The sequence below is a fragment of the Schistocerca serialis genome, chromosome 2, assembly GCF_023864345.2.
Source record: "Schistocerca serialis cubense isolate TAMUIC-IGC-003099 chromosome 2, iqSchSeri2.2, whole genome shotgun sequence".
In the NCBI taxonomy this organism is placed as follows: domain Eukaryota; kingdom Metazoa; phylum Arthropoda; class Insecta; order Orthoptera; family Acrididae; genus Schistocerca; species Schistocerca serialis.
The window spans coordinates 967,230,877-967,246,562 of record NC_064639.1 but is presented as its reverse complement, the minus strand read 5'-3'; the positions used below and the strand labels follow the sequence as shown (position 1 = coordinate 967,246,562).

Below are 15,686 nucleotides of genomic sequence, written 5' to 3'. Positions count from 1 at the left end.
ATGGCCAGACCCAAACTTCCGTATGTTGTCAGTCGTGTGCCTGCGAACTGGGCTAGTACCATTCATTATGTATATTCCTGTACAGGTCAGATGTTGTACTTGAAAGTTGTTTGCCCTCTATTTGCAGAGAAATATGATATTGCAGTGCCTGTGTTATTCTGATTACGATGCAATGTTCCTTTGGACATGCATGCATGCAATGACTGATGAAAGTTGAGGCCTCAACCTTCGTTAGTCATTGTCCTCACCCATCCAGCTTCCCTGTTCCCATTCCAGCACTATACAGCCCTCATTCCACTATCACACCCAGTCTTCTTACTTCTCTCCTATTGTGCTGCACATAGCTGCCCTACCCTCTGTCTACCTCATCCCTGCATGCTCCCCTGCAGCTCTGCACTGTCTGCCAAACCTACCCTACTATCTCTACCTTCCTGCTCCATCCTCTTCCTTTCCACCACCCAGTCGCAACTCCCATCATACACTGGTGCTGCTGCTCACAGTGTGGCTACAGTTGCCTGAGACTGCAGTCGTGTGTGTGTGAGTTGTGTTTGCGTGAATGTGTGTATTTCTATCATCCATTTTTGGTGTGTGTTTCTCTCATCTATTTTTATGAATGCCTTATGGGCCGAAAGCTTTATTTGTCACAGTCTTTTTTTGTTATGCCTATCTGTGACTCAAAATGTCCACTGTATGGTGAGTGGCAACTTTCCTTTTCTTAATACAATTAAGTTATTCGATATCCATAATAAATTATCACCCAGGCGCACCTCATATGTTTTCCAACTGCAGTCTCTCTCTCTCTCTCTCTCTCTCTCTCTCTCTCTCTCTCTCTCTCTAAAACTTGGTTGTTCATCCTTTATTATAGGATTGCCAAACTCATTGTTCATCCTCTTATTATAGGATTGCCAAGAGGGAAAAATACAGCCGCCGCCGCACCCACAATGATGATGCTGATATCGATTACATCAATGAACGTAACATGAATTTCAACAAGAAGTTGGAACGGTTCTATGGTGAACACACAACAGAAATTAAGCAGAATCTTGAGCGAGGAACAGCTGTTTGAGTGATTCTGAAATACTATTTCCATCCAAAACTGTGTCACCATACTTGGAACTCCTCAGCTGTTTGTTGTCAAAAACTATTTTTTTCGTGAATTCAGATTGGCTGATCGAAGAGTAATTAAGTGGCTCCTTCTTAACCATTTAGGATAAAAGGAGATACTGTAAAAATATATATGTAAAATAGTTATAAGTGATGTACAAATACAAATTCCAGGTGGGAATTTTTATCTGGAAAATAAATGTACATAGTGACACCATGCCGATCCTTATTTCTCTTCCATCTTTTTTTCTCCTGTAACATACAGCATTGGTGTAAATGAGATATTTGTCCTGTTGGGAATTTTTGTAGCTGTTTTAATTAATTCGCTAAAGAACTTGGTTGCAGATTTTGTTTGAAATGACTACTTCTTCGTTGTATTGATTTTTTACATGTTGAAAGAAACAGACAATAATTAACTTAAAATAATACTATTGCTTTCTAACCTCTTGATGATATTTGTGTGGAGTTAGGAGAAATGTATTTTATTTTGCTCAAATCGTTAAAATTTTTTGTAATCTGTTTCAGTGCATATAAAATTTTTGTTCTAGTTAAATAGAGTTATTTCAGAAAATGAATTATATTAGTTTCAGTTAGAAATAAAGTTTATATCCATACCTGAGAAGTCAATGTGTCTGCCTGTGACACAGAGGGTTGGCAGATCACTCTGCCTCGGGACAGTGGAGCAGCAGAAACAGTATTTGCACCATACGCATTTTTCTTCTGTCTATTATGAAGTGCTACCCATTGTGATTTGTATTTATACTTCTCAGAGGGTATCAGCATATTATGAGTTTACTTTCTGTATTTACATTTCACTATGACAAGTTACTGTATTGATGGAAATACATTTATACACTCCTGGAAATTGAAATAAGAACACCGTGAATTCATTGTCCCAGGAAGGGGAAACTTTATTGACACATTCCTGGGGTCAGATACATCACATGATCACACTGACAGAACCACAGGCACATAGACACAGGCAACAGAGCATGCACAATGTCGGCACTAGTACAGTGTATATCCACCTTTCGCAGCAATGCAGGCTGCTATTCTCCCGTGGAGACGATCGTAGAGATGCTGGATGTAGTCCTGTGGAACGGCTTGCCATGCCATTTCCACCTGGCGCCTCAGTTGGACCAGCGTTCGTGCTGGACGTGCAGACCGCGTGAGACGACGCTTCATCCAGTCCCAAACATGCTCAATGGGGGACAGATCCGGAGATCTTGCTGGCCAGGGTAGTTGACTTACACCTTCTAGAGCACGTCGGGTGGCACGGGATACATGCGGACGTGCATTGTCCTGTTGGAACAGCAAGTTCCCTTGCCGGTCTAGGAATGGTAGAACGATGGGTTCGATGACGGTTTGGATGTACCGTGCACTATTCAGTGTCCCCTCGACGATCACCAGTGGTGTACGGCCAGTGTAGGAGATCGCTCCCCACACCATGATGCCAGGTGTTGGCCCTGTGTGCCTCAGTCGTATGCAGTCCTGATTGTGGCGCTCACCTGCACGGCGCCAAACACGCATACGACCATCATTGGCACCAAGGCAGAAGCGACTCTCATCGCTGAAGACGACACGTCTCCATTCGTCCCTCCATTCACGCCTGTCGCAACACCACTGGAGGCGGGCTGCACGATGTTGGGGCGTGAGCGGAAGACGGCCTAACGGTGTGCGGGATCGTAGCCCAGCTTCATGGAGACGGTTGCGAATGGTCCTCGCCGATACCCCAGGAGCAACAGTGTCCCTAATTTGCTGGGAAGTGGCGGTGCGGTCCCCTACGGCACTGCGTAGGATCCTACAGTCTTGGCGTGCATCCGTGCATCGCAGCGGTCCGGTCCCAGGTCAACAGGCACGTGCACCTTCCGCCGACCACTGGCGACAACTTCGATGTACTGTGGAGACCTCACGCCCCACGTGTTGCGCAATTCGGCGGTACGTCCACCCGGCCTCCCGCATGCCCACTATACGCCCTCGCTCAAAGTCCGTCAACTGCACATACGGTTCATGTCCACGCTGTCGCGGCATGCTACCAGTGTTAAAGACTGCGATGGAGCTCCGTATGCCACGGAAAACTGGCTGACACTGACGGCGGCGGTGCACAAATGCTGCGCAGCTAGCGCCATTCGACGGCCAACACCGCGGTTCCTGGTGTGTCCGCTGTGCCGTGCGTGTGATCATTGCTTGTACAGCCCTCTCGCAGTGTCCGGAGCAAGTATGGTGGGTCTGACACACCGGTGTCAATGTGTTCTTTTTTCCATTTCCAGGAGTGTATTTACTGACAAATCATGCTGTGCTGAAATTATTTATAATGGTGAAGCAAACTCAGAAAAGATGTGGAACATTGTAATATATCTGTATAGGAAGTATTATATATAAAAACAAAGATGAGGTGACTTACCGAACAAAAACGCTGGCAGGTCGATAGACACACAAACAAACACAAACATACACACAAAATTCAAGCTTTCGCAACAAATTGTTGCCTCATCAGGAAAGAGGGAAGGAGAGGGGAAGACGAAAGGAAGTGGGTTTTAAAGGAGAGGGTAAGGAGTCATTCCAATCCCGGGAGCGGAAAGACTTACCTTAGGGGGAAAAAAGGACAGGTATACACTCGCACACACGCGCATATCCATCCACACATACAGACACAAGCAGACATATTGAAATATGTCTGCTTGTGTCTGTATGTGTGGATGGATATGTGCGTGTGTGCGAGTGTATACCTGTCCTTTTTTCCCCCTAAGGTAAGTCTTTCCGCTCCCGGGATTGGAATGACTCCTTACCCTCTCCTTTAAAACCCACTTCCTTTCGTCTTCCCCTCTCCTTCCCTCTTTCCTGATGAGGCAACAATTTGTTGCGAAAGCTTGAATTTTGTGTGTATGTTTGTGTTTGTTTGTGTGTCTATCGACCTGCCAGCGTTTTTGTTCGGTAAGTCACCTCATCTTTGTTTTTATATATAATTTTTCCCACGTGGAATGTTTCCTTCCATTATATTGTATAGGAAGTATCATTGACATAAATTAGAATTAACAATGCTCAATAATAAATAAAAATCAAGTGTGCAGGACACAATATTTCATGTTGTTACTTTATTTCATTTAAGAACAACAGTGCCAAATAACTGCGTATTGTTACCAGCAAAGAAGAAATCATGTTATTTACAATTAGAAGGAGGTTTCTAAATCAGTATTGAGAGTTTCTGAAACAAATGCTATGTCATATTGCTCTTATTCAAATCTTTTTTGTATCTGTAGCTGTATCTTCCAGTAAAATCATATGTTCCAGTAAAATCCATCTCGGTAGCGAAATTGTCTTTGTGACTATTTGCCTCATAGAGGATCATTGTTCAATTCCCGGTACTTGTCAAAAGTTTTTCCTTTGTGGGATGACAGGAATGGTGGCCACTCTGCCTAGTTAGAATAATTGAGCAACAGGAGAAGTACTATTTGTTAAACTTTCCCTGCTCATTGGGCTTTATAATCCTGAATCTGTAAAATATTTATTGAACACAATGTTATGCTGCCACTCATTTTTAGTTTCTTCAGAATGAGTGATTAAGCACTTACAGATCCATTGCAGGTGCCACTTCTGTCTCTTCACATACACAAAAGCTTTAAGCCATCATTGATTCTATGTATCACCTCTACTTTCATAGGTGCTCAGTAGAATGTACATAGTATCAGTCTGCATGCAGAATGCAAAATTTGTTTGCCTCATATCCATCCACTGTCTGCAGCTCAGCATTGTAATTGGCAAAGTTAGCTTCTCCCACGTCCTCCTATTTCAATTAAGAAATCGACAAATAATAGTGGCTGTGATTCAGCATGGTTCCCTATTTTCTTTACTTGCTTATCTGCTGCTCAACGCCTTAATTATACAATGAATGGTTAGCTTCACTTCTTGTATTATTTGTTAACAAGTTTTTGTTCACTCTCAAATGCCGCTTACATGAAAAAAATGGTATTGTGTTCAAGTTATTTAGGATAAAAAAATAATAAAATGTATGACATCCATCTGGGAAAACCTGAGCTACTATTAGGAAAAAGAATAGCATTGTAATTTTTTATTAATTAAGTACTATTAAATATGTTATTGTGGTCTTCAGTCCAGAGACTGGTTTGATGCAGATTTCCATGCTTCTCTATCCTGTGCAAGCTTCTTCATCTCCGAATAACTACTGAAACCTACATCCTTCTGAATATGATTAATGCATTCATATCTTGGTCTCCATCTACGATTTTTTTTCCTCCACACTTCCCTCCAATACTAAATAGGTGACCCCTTGATGCCTCAGAACGTGTCCTACCAAATGATCCCTTCTTCTAGTCAAGTTGTGCCACAAAATTCTCTTCTCCCCAATTCTATTCAATACCTTCTCATTTGTTACATGATCTACCCACCTAATCTTCAACGTTCTTCTGTAGCACCATATTTTGAAAGCTTCTGTTCTCTTCTTGTCTAAACTATTTATTGTCCATGTTTCACTTCCAGACGTGGCTACACTTCGTGCAAATACTTTCAGAAAGGACTTCCTGGCACTTAAATCTATACTTGATGTTAACAAATCTCTCTTCTTCAGAAACGCTTTCCTTGCCTTTGACAGTCTACATTTTATATCCTCTCTTCTTTGACCATCATCAGTTATTTTGCTTCCCAAATAGCAAAACTCATGTAATACTTTAAGTGCCTCATTTCCTAATCTAATTCCCTCAGCATCACGTGATTTAATTTGACTACATTCCATTATCCTCGTTTTGCTTTTGTTGATATTCATCTTATATCTTCCTTTCAAGACACTGTCCATTCCGTTCCACTGCTCTTCCAGGTCCTTTTGCTGTCTCTGACAGAATTACAATGTCAGCAGCAAACCTCAAAGCTTTTATTTCTTCTCCCTATATCTAATTCCTACTCCAAATGTTTCTTTGGTTTCCTTTACTGATTGCTCAGTATACAGACTGAATAAAATCGGAGACAGGCTACAACCTTGTCTCACTTCCTTCTCAACCAGTGCTTCTCTTTTGTGCCCCTCGACTCTTTATAACTGCCATCTAGTTTCTGTACAAATTGTAAATAGCCTTTCACTCCCTGTGCCACCTTCAGAATTTGAAAGAGAGTATTCCGGTCAACATTGTCAAAAGCTTTATCTAAGTCTACAAATGCTAGAAACATTGGTTTGCATTTCCTTAATCCATCTTCTAAGGTAAGTCGTAGGGTCATTATTGCCTTGTGTGCTTCAACATTTCTACAGAATCCAAACTGATCTTTCCTGAGATCAGCTTCTACCAGTTTTTCCCTTTGTCTGTAAAGAATTTGTGTTAGTATTTTGCAACCGTGACTTATTAAACTGATAGTCCGGTAATTTTCATACCTGTCAGCACCTGCTTTCTTTAAGATTGGAATTATTGTATTCTTCTTGAAGTCTGAGGGTATTTCACCTGTCTCATCTGTCTTGCTCAACAAATGGAAGAGTTTTGTCATGGCTGGCTCTCTCAGGGCTATCAGTAGTTCTAATGGAATGTTGTCTACTCCTGGGGGCCTTTTTTCAACTCAGGTGTTTCAGTGCTCTATCAAATTCTTCACACACTATCATATCTCCCATTTCATCTTAATCTGTGTCCTCTTGCATTTCCATAATATTGCCCTCAAGTACATCTCCCCCGTATAGACCCTCTGTATACTCCTTCAATCTTTCTGCTTTCCCTTCTTTGCTTAGGACTAGTTTTCCATCTGTGCTCTTGATATTCAAACAGGGGGTTCTCTTTTCTCCAAAGGTCTCTTTAATTTTCCTGTAGGCAGTATCTATCTTACACCTAGTGATATATGCCTCTACATCCTTACATTTGTCCTATAGTCATTTTGCACTTCCTGTTGATCTCATTTTGTAGATGTTTGTATTCCTTTTTGCTTGCTTCATTTACTGCATTTTTATATTTTCTCCTTTCATCAGCTAAATTCAATATCTCTTCTGTCACCCATGGATTTCTACTTGCCCTCATCTTTTTACCTACTTGATCCTCTGTTGCCATCACTATTTCATCTCTCGAAGCTATCCATTCTTCTTCTACTGTATCTCTTTCCGCTGTTCTTGTCAATTGTTCCCGGATGCTCTCTCTGAAACTCTCTACAACCTCTGGTTCTTTCATTTTATCCAGGTCCCACCTCCTTAAATTCCCACCTTTGTCTCCAGGCCTCTTCCACGTATACAGCCTTCTTTCATGGTTCTTAAACCAAGTGTTAACTACGATTAAGTTATTCTCTGTGCAAAATTCTACCAGGCGGCTTACTCTTTCATTCCTTACCCTATTCCATATTCACGTACTACTTTTCCTTCTCTTCCTTTTCCTACTGTCTAATTCCAGTCCCCCGTGACTATTAAATTTTCGTCTCCCTTCACTATCTGAATAATTTCATTTATCTCATCACACATCTCTTCAATCTCTTCATCATCTGCGGCATATAAACTTGTACTGCTGCAGTAGGCGTGGGCTTTGTGTCTGTCTTGACTACAATAATGTGTTCACAAACTGCCTATTGGCTTCTGTATCAGGTTCTTTGGCCGACGTTCATCTAATGATTTTTCTGACATTTTGCCAGCACGAGTGGTTGGCACTGTCAAAGCTTCACCCTCCATTGCCGGTGGTGAACTGGAGCCGAGCTCACGGCCACAGACTATATGTGTTCACTGTGCTGTCCGTAGTAGCTTACTCACGCTCCTATTTTTTTAATTAATTATTAAACCTACTCCTGCATTATGCCTATTTGATTTTGTATTTATAACCCTGCATTCACCTGACCAAAAGTCTTGCTTTTCCTGCCACTGAACTTCACTGATTCCCACTATATCTAACTTTAACCTATCCATTTCCCTTTTTAAATTTTCTAACCTACCTACTCGATTAAGGGATCTGACATTCCATGCTCCGATCCATAGATCAGTTTTCTTTCTCCCGATAATGACGTCCTCCTGAGTATTCCCCACCCAGAGATCCGAATGGGGGACTATTTCACCTCTGGAATATTTTACCCAAGAGGACGCCATCAGAATTTAACCATACAGTAAAGCTGCATGTCCTTGGGAAAAATTACGGCTGTAGTTCCCCCTTGCTTTCAGCCGTTCGCAGTACCAGCACAGCAAGGCCATTTTGGTTAGTGTTACAAGGCCAGATCAGTCAACCATCCAGACTGTTGCCCCGCAACTACTGAAAAGTCTGCTGCCCCTCTCAGGAACCACAAGTGTGCCTGGCCTCTCAACAGATACCCCTCCATTGTGGTTGCACCTACGGTATGGCTATCTGTATTGCTGAGGCATGCAAGCCTCCCCACCAACGGCAAGGTCCATGGTTCATAGGAGGGGTGTCACTATTACAAAATAAAAAAACCTTTCTCGGCTACCACCAAAGCCTATAGTATCTGGTGTGCACCATCTACCTAATTTTGCAGAACATTTAGATAAAAGTAAATCCACCATTTCTCCTGAGAGAAACACACACAGCTGAAAAGCAAAAAGGAGTCCAATACTGTCAGAACAAGGAATCTAGTTTTGTTTAACTCCTTTAATGACCTATGGAAGGAAAAAATCAACAAAATTCAAGCTCATATGGAGCCTTACTGAAAGTCAAGTTTTCCACACACCAGGTAAGGGGGAAATGATGTGATTCCCAAAGTAATCTCCTACACTTCATAAGGTGGCTTGTAGAGTATGAAGGTAGATAATGGGAATCTCTGGTTGGTCAACTCCCCCTCCTCTCTTCAACCATCTGATTACATACAAAAGAGTGAAAAGTTAAAGGGAAAGAAAAAGAAAAGCTCCTTCAGTGAAATGATAACCATGCTGTGTGGGGAACACTCCTGTTACTGTGTTTACAGGAAACCCATTTAAAACATACATAAAACTTTGTAACAAATAGAAGTAACCTCACAAGTGACATCCTCAGCAAGGAGAGGGTAAGGGTGAAGTGGCTAGTTTTTCTCCCTTCTCCTCCTCCTCCTCCTCCTCCCCCCCCCCCCCCCCCCCCCAAAGTAAAGAATACGTAGTTCCAAACCTCTGCTTTTTATAACTAACTTGCAAGCCATTAATTTGTCTGTACAGAAGCATAACAGACAACTATATGCTCCCTATAGCTGTCTTTGTATGAGCTATAACTCTCCTAACTCCTCTAAAATATCTTGGATCATCTCTTTGAAGCAGACACTGCAATCCTGACTACAGATGGCTTGCCTGCCACAATAATCATTGCTAAAATGAGTATGCAGCTTGTAGTTGAGGAGCAACATTGTTATACTTTCTGCAAATTGTCTTGTCCTCACATGAAGTATGTAGAGCCCAAAATTGCTGTTATTTAAAATATCTTAAAGGGTTTGATATGTAGGTGTAGACCCTAAGCAGATAAACTCTTGTTTTTCTACATGTTTTAAAGGATTGTTTATAGTACAAATGCTCCTGTTCCCTACGGTTTCCTACAGTTCAAATTTTGTTTTCCATACGAGTGACATGATCAGATAAACATTCTTATTTGACTTCACTCGTTTCCATATCCATATGTCTTTGCTGTAATTGAGCATGTTTTGCTGCTCATCTGAATCGAACCACATATATGGTTGCTGAAATTAAGTAACATAGCCTGATGCGAGTTACCAGCACAGATTTATACTGGATCATCATTATTTTTCTACTCTAGAAGGAAAGGTAGCATTGTAGAGGCAGTCCCTACAACTTCTCTTGTCCTTCCATAACTGTTGTTCATTTATCTCATACCAGTTGGCACTTTGAATTTTGAGATTGTTGGACTGGCCTCTACTCCCTTTCTAACCATGAGTTGAGATGTTAGGAACTACATACTAAATCATACTCAATGTCTTCTTAACAGAGGACAGAGTGCTGGTGTGGCAGTCTTTTGTTATGCTGTCCCACCTTCACATGAGAAATTTCAGTTTTTACTCCAGTGACAATTTTCCAGTTTGGAAACATCTTACAAACAGCAGACTGAAAGAAAACAACCCAAAAGAACTGTCTGTGTTTAAACATAATTCAACCTGCTGGACGTATCTGTTGGTTGTGGTCACCCGTATTTAATCTTTCCTATATTTCACTAAATAACGTCTCAGAATGGCTACTTAGACAAGTCCATCCTTTTCCAGATTTGGACTGTATTCTATCTGTAATGACGTAGGATGTTAAACTCTAATCTTCATCCTTTGCTTCTAGTGAACAACAAAACAGTGACTGTGAGTGGATGGATCACATCACTACCATGATCCACTGTGCTGTTGATATGTCACTGATACAGTTTTCAGACCAGCTCAGAAGACAATGTATCCCTTGCTGGGCAATCGGGACGGTTATGAAACACTGAAAACTCGGAACTATTTCAACCACTAAGAACATTAGTGTTAGGGTGGCACTAATTTGTTGTTGTATGATTAAGGAGATGCATAAGACATATTTTATAGTGGTTCTTAACTACTTTAAATTTGAAACTTCCTGGCAGATTAAAACTGTGTGCCGGACCAAGACTCGAACTCGGGACCTTTGCCTTTCGCAGGCAGGTGCTCTACCATCTGAGCTACCCAAGCACAACTCATGCCCCGTCCTCACAGCTTTACTTCTACCAGTACCTCGTCTCCTACCTTCCAAACTTTACAGAAGCTCTCCTGCGAACCTTGCAGAACTAGCACTCCTGAAAGAAAGGATACTGCAGAGACATGGCCTAGCCACAGCCTGAGGGATGTTTCCAGAATGAGATTCTCACTCTGCAGCAGAGAGGGCACACAGTTATAATCTGCCAGGAAGTTTCATATCAGTGCCTCTCTCTCTCTCTCTCTCTCTCTCCTCTCTCTCTCTCTCTCTCTCTCTCTCTCTCTCTCTCTCTCCCCCCCTCTCCCTCTCCCTCTCCCTCCATCCCTCTCCCTCCCTCCCCCCTGTGTTTGTGTTTGTGTGTGTGTGTGTGTGTGTGTGTGTGTGTGTGTGTGTGTGAGAGAGAGAGAGAGAGAACAAAAAGAGGAATATTTTTGTGCAAATTATACCAAGTAGAGTATTTACCATAATTTTGTACTGGACATAAGTTCCTTACTACTAGAAAAAATAAATCTGTAGAAAATCCGTAGTGAATATAATTATCTGTTGCTCAGCACTTCTATTGTGTGACTAGTGATGTATGTATTTTAAATAATTATTTATAGGAACATAAAATATGGAAAGAGAGAAAAGCTAACAGAATGTACTGTCCCTTCTAGAATTCACTGAAATTAATTATGTGTCAAACAGGATGATTATGTGTAAACAGCATGCATAATTTTCTTTAATTAAAAAGCTATTATTATTTGCTACTCCAATTTTTAAAGTCAGGGAGTTCCTGATTTCAGATCCATACTAGAAATGGACAGATACGTACTTTAAGATACCCACAACTATTATTTAAAATGTACTGGGTGTTCCACATCAGAACACAATTACTAATTTCAATTTTGTGTTTAAAAATCCACCGTCATATTTATTTGAAAACTTCAAAAGATGTCTTTTTTAATGTACATCTGCATTTAGAAAATAACTGTGAAGTGCTTTGGAGAGTATATGTAGTCCTCATAACATGATGATCATAGAAAAAGCAACATTAACTGTCTTCATTGTTGATGACTACTTGCAGAGAGGTCCATGTCACAACAAAGAATATAGCCTGTGCTAAGCATAGCTTACAAAAAAGGTCTAACATTCTATTTTATGGGAATGTAATAAGAAAATTATGACAGTTTGAATGGTTCATGTAATTCATTTTTTGAATTGTCATTAAGGTTTGTATATTGTTTCTTTCTTTATCACTCAAGGTTCTTTTTTTTTTTTTTGGATTCTAAATATAGATTTATGGATAACAAGGATCATATCACAGTCTTAAGTAAACTCAGTCTTAAAAAAAACTTTGGTTTACTTTGAGTTTTTGTACATACTTGCAACAGCTCCCTCAATATATTTGTATGTACACAGGAAGCAAGAGGAATGCCACTGAACCTACAACTGATCTCTGTTCCAGACAGATACACATAGTATTACAAAAAGGAATTGCCCCCCAGACATCAGCAGCAGGTGACTGTATTTCCAAACCAATGAAGTAAGATGCTTTGTTTTTCAGTCAGCATCATTTCACAGTCAGAAAGCAAGGTTCATTCACGTGGAGCAATTCCCAGCAGACAACTCTTCAGGTGTCTCCTCCTGAAACAAGAATAGATGTCTAAATACCTCACTTCCCATAGAAATAGGAGCTAAATGATGTAGAATGTAAAAAGAAAATCCATGTGTGTTAGGTATCCAACCAATTTTAAAAATTTACACATTTTGAGACAAATGAAAGTTGTCTGCAACCATCTGCTAAAACTGCAAGAACTATAGCAATCTCTATTTCAAACTGCCTCTGTCACCTAAAAATATTCCCATTAGGTTTTTGTGCATTAATTTGCCTTTTTTCTGCCAGTGATGGAACACACTGCAAGTTACAAAAATTTAAATCTACTTTTGTATCTCACAATTCTTGCTGTTTTGGTAAGTAGGTGTTCCTCTTCTCTCACACATTTAAAATTTTGCATTAGTTGGAATTAGCTTCTGTATTCTGAATTTAGTCTAAAGATGTCTCATGAAGAGAATTCTTCATAATTAAATGCTATAGAAGACAATAGGAATTCAAAATTGTTTTGTTCTTAAAACTGGCTGCCTACTGACTTTAAATGAAGAAGAAAGCTCTTTCTGTTCTTTATAACAGTCTCTCTTCTCCTACAAATTGGGGCTTTATGGGTAATAAACCAGTGATCCAGTTATGTGGTCAGATTTTGACAAAGCAGAGAATGATCTGAGCTCAAACAGGTCTGTTGGAGTAGTTGTGATTATGCCAGAGTTACTGAGATCTAGATTAGATTAATACTTGTTCCATAGATCATGAATACGACACTTCGTAATGATGTGGAACGTGTCAGGTTAATAAAAGATGTCTGTACAAGATATTACATTACACAAAATATTGCATGACACTAATGTTTAAGTTTTTTTCCCCTTATTTTATATCTAAAAATTCAGCCAATGAGTAGAAGGAGTTGTCATCTAGAAATTCTTTTAATTTATTTTTAAATGTTAGTTGGCTATCTGTCAGGCTTTTGATGCTGTTTGGTAGGTGACCAAAGACTTTTGTGGCAGCATAATTTACCCCTTTCTGTGCCAAAGTCAGATTTAACCCTGCATAGTGAAGCTCATCCTTTCTCCTGGTGTTATAGCTATGCACACTGCTATTACTTTTGAACTGGGCTGGATTATTAACAACAAATTTCATAAGTGTATATATATACTGTGAGTATCCCTAGATCCTTAAATAGATGTCTGCAGGATGACCGTGGGTGGGCTCCAGCAATTATTCTGATTACACGTTTTTGAGCAATGAATACTTTTCTACTCAACGATGAATTACCCCAGAATATGATGCCATACGAAAGCAGTGAATGAAAGTAGGCATAGTAAGCTAATTTACTGAGATTCTTATCACCAAAATTTGCAATAACCCTAATAGCATACGTAGCTGAACTCTGACATTTCAGCAGACCATCAATGTGTTGCTTCCAGTTGAACCTCTCATCAATGGACACACCTAAAAATTTTGAAAATTCTACCTTAGCTACAGACTTCTGTTCAAAGTCTATATTTGTTACTGGAGTTGTGCCATTTACTGTACGGAACTGTATATACTGCGTTTTATTAAAATTTAAAGAGAGTCTGTTTGCTGAGAACCACTGAATAATTTTGTAAAAAACATTATTTACAATTACATCACTTAGTTCTTGGTTTTTGGATGTTATTACTATACTTGTATCATCAGCAAAAAGAACTAACTTTGCATCTTCATCAATGTGGAATGGTAAGTCATTAATCTATATCAAGAACAGTAAAGGACCTAAGACCGAACCCTGCGGGACCCCGTACTTGATAGCCCCCCAGTTTGAGGAATCAGCCGATGTTTTAACATTACATGAACCACTTATTTCAACTTTCTGCATTCTTCCGGTTAAGTATGAATTAAACCATTTGTGCACTGCCCCCTCAAACCATAACGACTTACCTTATCTAAAAGAATTCCATGATTTACACAATCAAAGGCCTTTGAGAGACCACAAAAAATACCATTGGGTGATGTCCGGTTATTCAGAGCATTTAATATTTGATCCGTGAAAGTGTATATAGCATTTTCTGTTGAAAAGCCTTTCTGAAAACCAAACTGACATTTTGTTAGTACTTTATTTTTACAAATATGGGAGGCTACTCTTGAATACATTACTTTCTCAAAAATTTTTGATAGAGCTGTCAGAAGAGAGATTGGGCGGCAGTTGTTGACATCCGGCGTATCCCCCTTTTTATGCAATGGTTTTACAGTGGCATATTTCAGTCTATCGGGGAAAACACCCTGCTCCGAAGAGCTATTACATACGTGGCTGAGAATCCTACTTATCTGTGGGGAACAAGCTTTAAGTACCTTGCTGGGAATGCCATCAATTCCGTAAGAGCTTTTACTTTTCAGTGAGTTTATTATTTTACTGATTTCAGAGGGAGAGGTTGGTGGAATTACAGTTGTTTCAAACTGAACAGGTATGGCCTCTTCTATTAGTAGCCTTGCCTCTTCTAGTGAAGATCTAGATCCTATTTTCTCCACAACATTAAAAAATGATTATTGAAAATATTTTCAATTTCTGTTTGTTTGTTAGTACACTTGTCATTCAGTTTTATGGCACTAAAGTCTTCCTGTGCTCTTGGTTGCCCTGTTTCCCTTTCAATAATATTCCAAATTACTATATGAAATGTAGGAGATTATTTGAGTTGGTCATAAAATTCTATGGATCCGGTGACTTACTGCCTTATTTGCAGAGAAGCATTGTCATCACAATATGAAAGAAGGCCCTGCATGAACCATGGGCCATTGGTGGGGAGGCTTGCGTGTCTCAGCGATACAGATATCTGTTAAAGGTTTCAGGAATTACTGCAACCAATCGCCGTATCTGTACCGCAGGTGCAACCATAACATAGGGATATCTGTTGAGAGACCAAACAAATGTGTGGTTCATAAAGAGGGGCAGCAGTGTTTTCAGTAGTTGCATTGGCAACAGTCTAGATGGTCGACTTATCTGGCTTTATAAGGTCAGCCAAAACAGTTTTGCTGTGCTGGTGCTACAAACGGCTGAAAGCAAGGGGAAACTACAGCCTTAATTTTTCCTGAGGGTGGGCATGCAGGTCTACTATGTGGTTAAATGATGGTGGCATCCTCTTGTTAAAATATTCTGGGAGTAAAATAGTCCCCCCATTCAGATCACCAGCAGGGCTACTCAGGAGGATGTTGTTATCAGGAGAAACAAAAGTGGCATCCTATGGATTTGAGGATTGAATGGAAGATCCCTTATTTGGGCAGGTAGGTTAGAAAACTTAAGAAGGGAATGGAAGTTAGATATAGTGGGAACTAGTGAAGTTCGGTGGCAGTAGGAACAGGACTTCTGCTCAAGTGAATACAGTGCTGTAAATACAAAATCAAATGGGGGTAATGCAGTAGTGGGTTTAATAA

The 15,686-nt window shown here is 40.2% G+C and overlaps 1 protein-coding gene and 1 long non-coding RNA gene across 2 annotated transcripts in view; both read right to left on the bottom strand.

The window, feature by feature from the left end:
- The window catches only part of LOC126456553 (TGF-beta-activated kinase 1 and MAP3K7-binding protein 3), a 422,096-nt gene that overhangs the window by 39,540 nt on the left and 366,870 nt on the right, over window positions 1–15,686 (bottom strand). The window lies entirely within an intron of this gene.
- The window catches only part of LOC126458361 (uncharacterized), a 37,721-nt gene continuing 34,318 nt past the window's right edge, over window positions 12,284–15,686 (bottom strand). The window contains exon 3 of the long non-coding RNA XR_007585623.1: window positions 12,284–12,313. This is a non-coding gene — a long non-coding RNA (uncharacterized LOC126458361). The remainder of the gene's footprint in view (window positions 12,314–15,686) is intronic.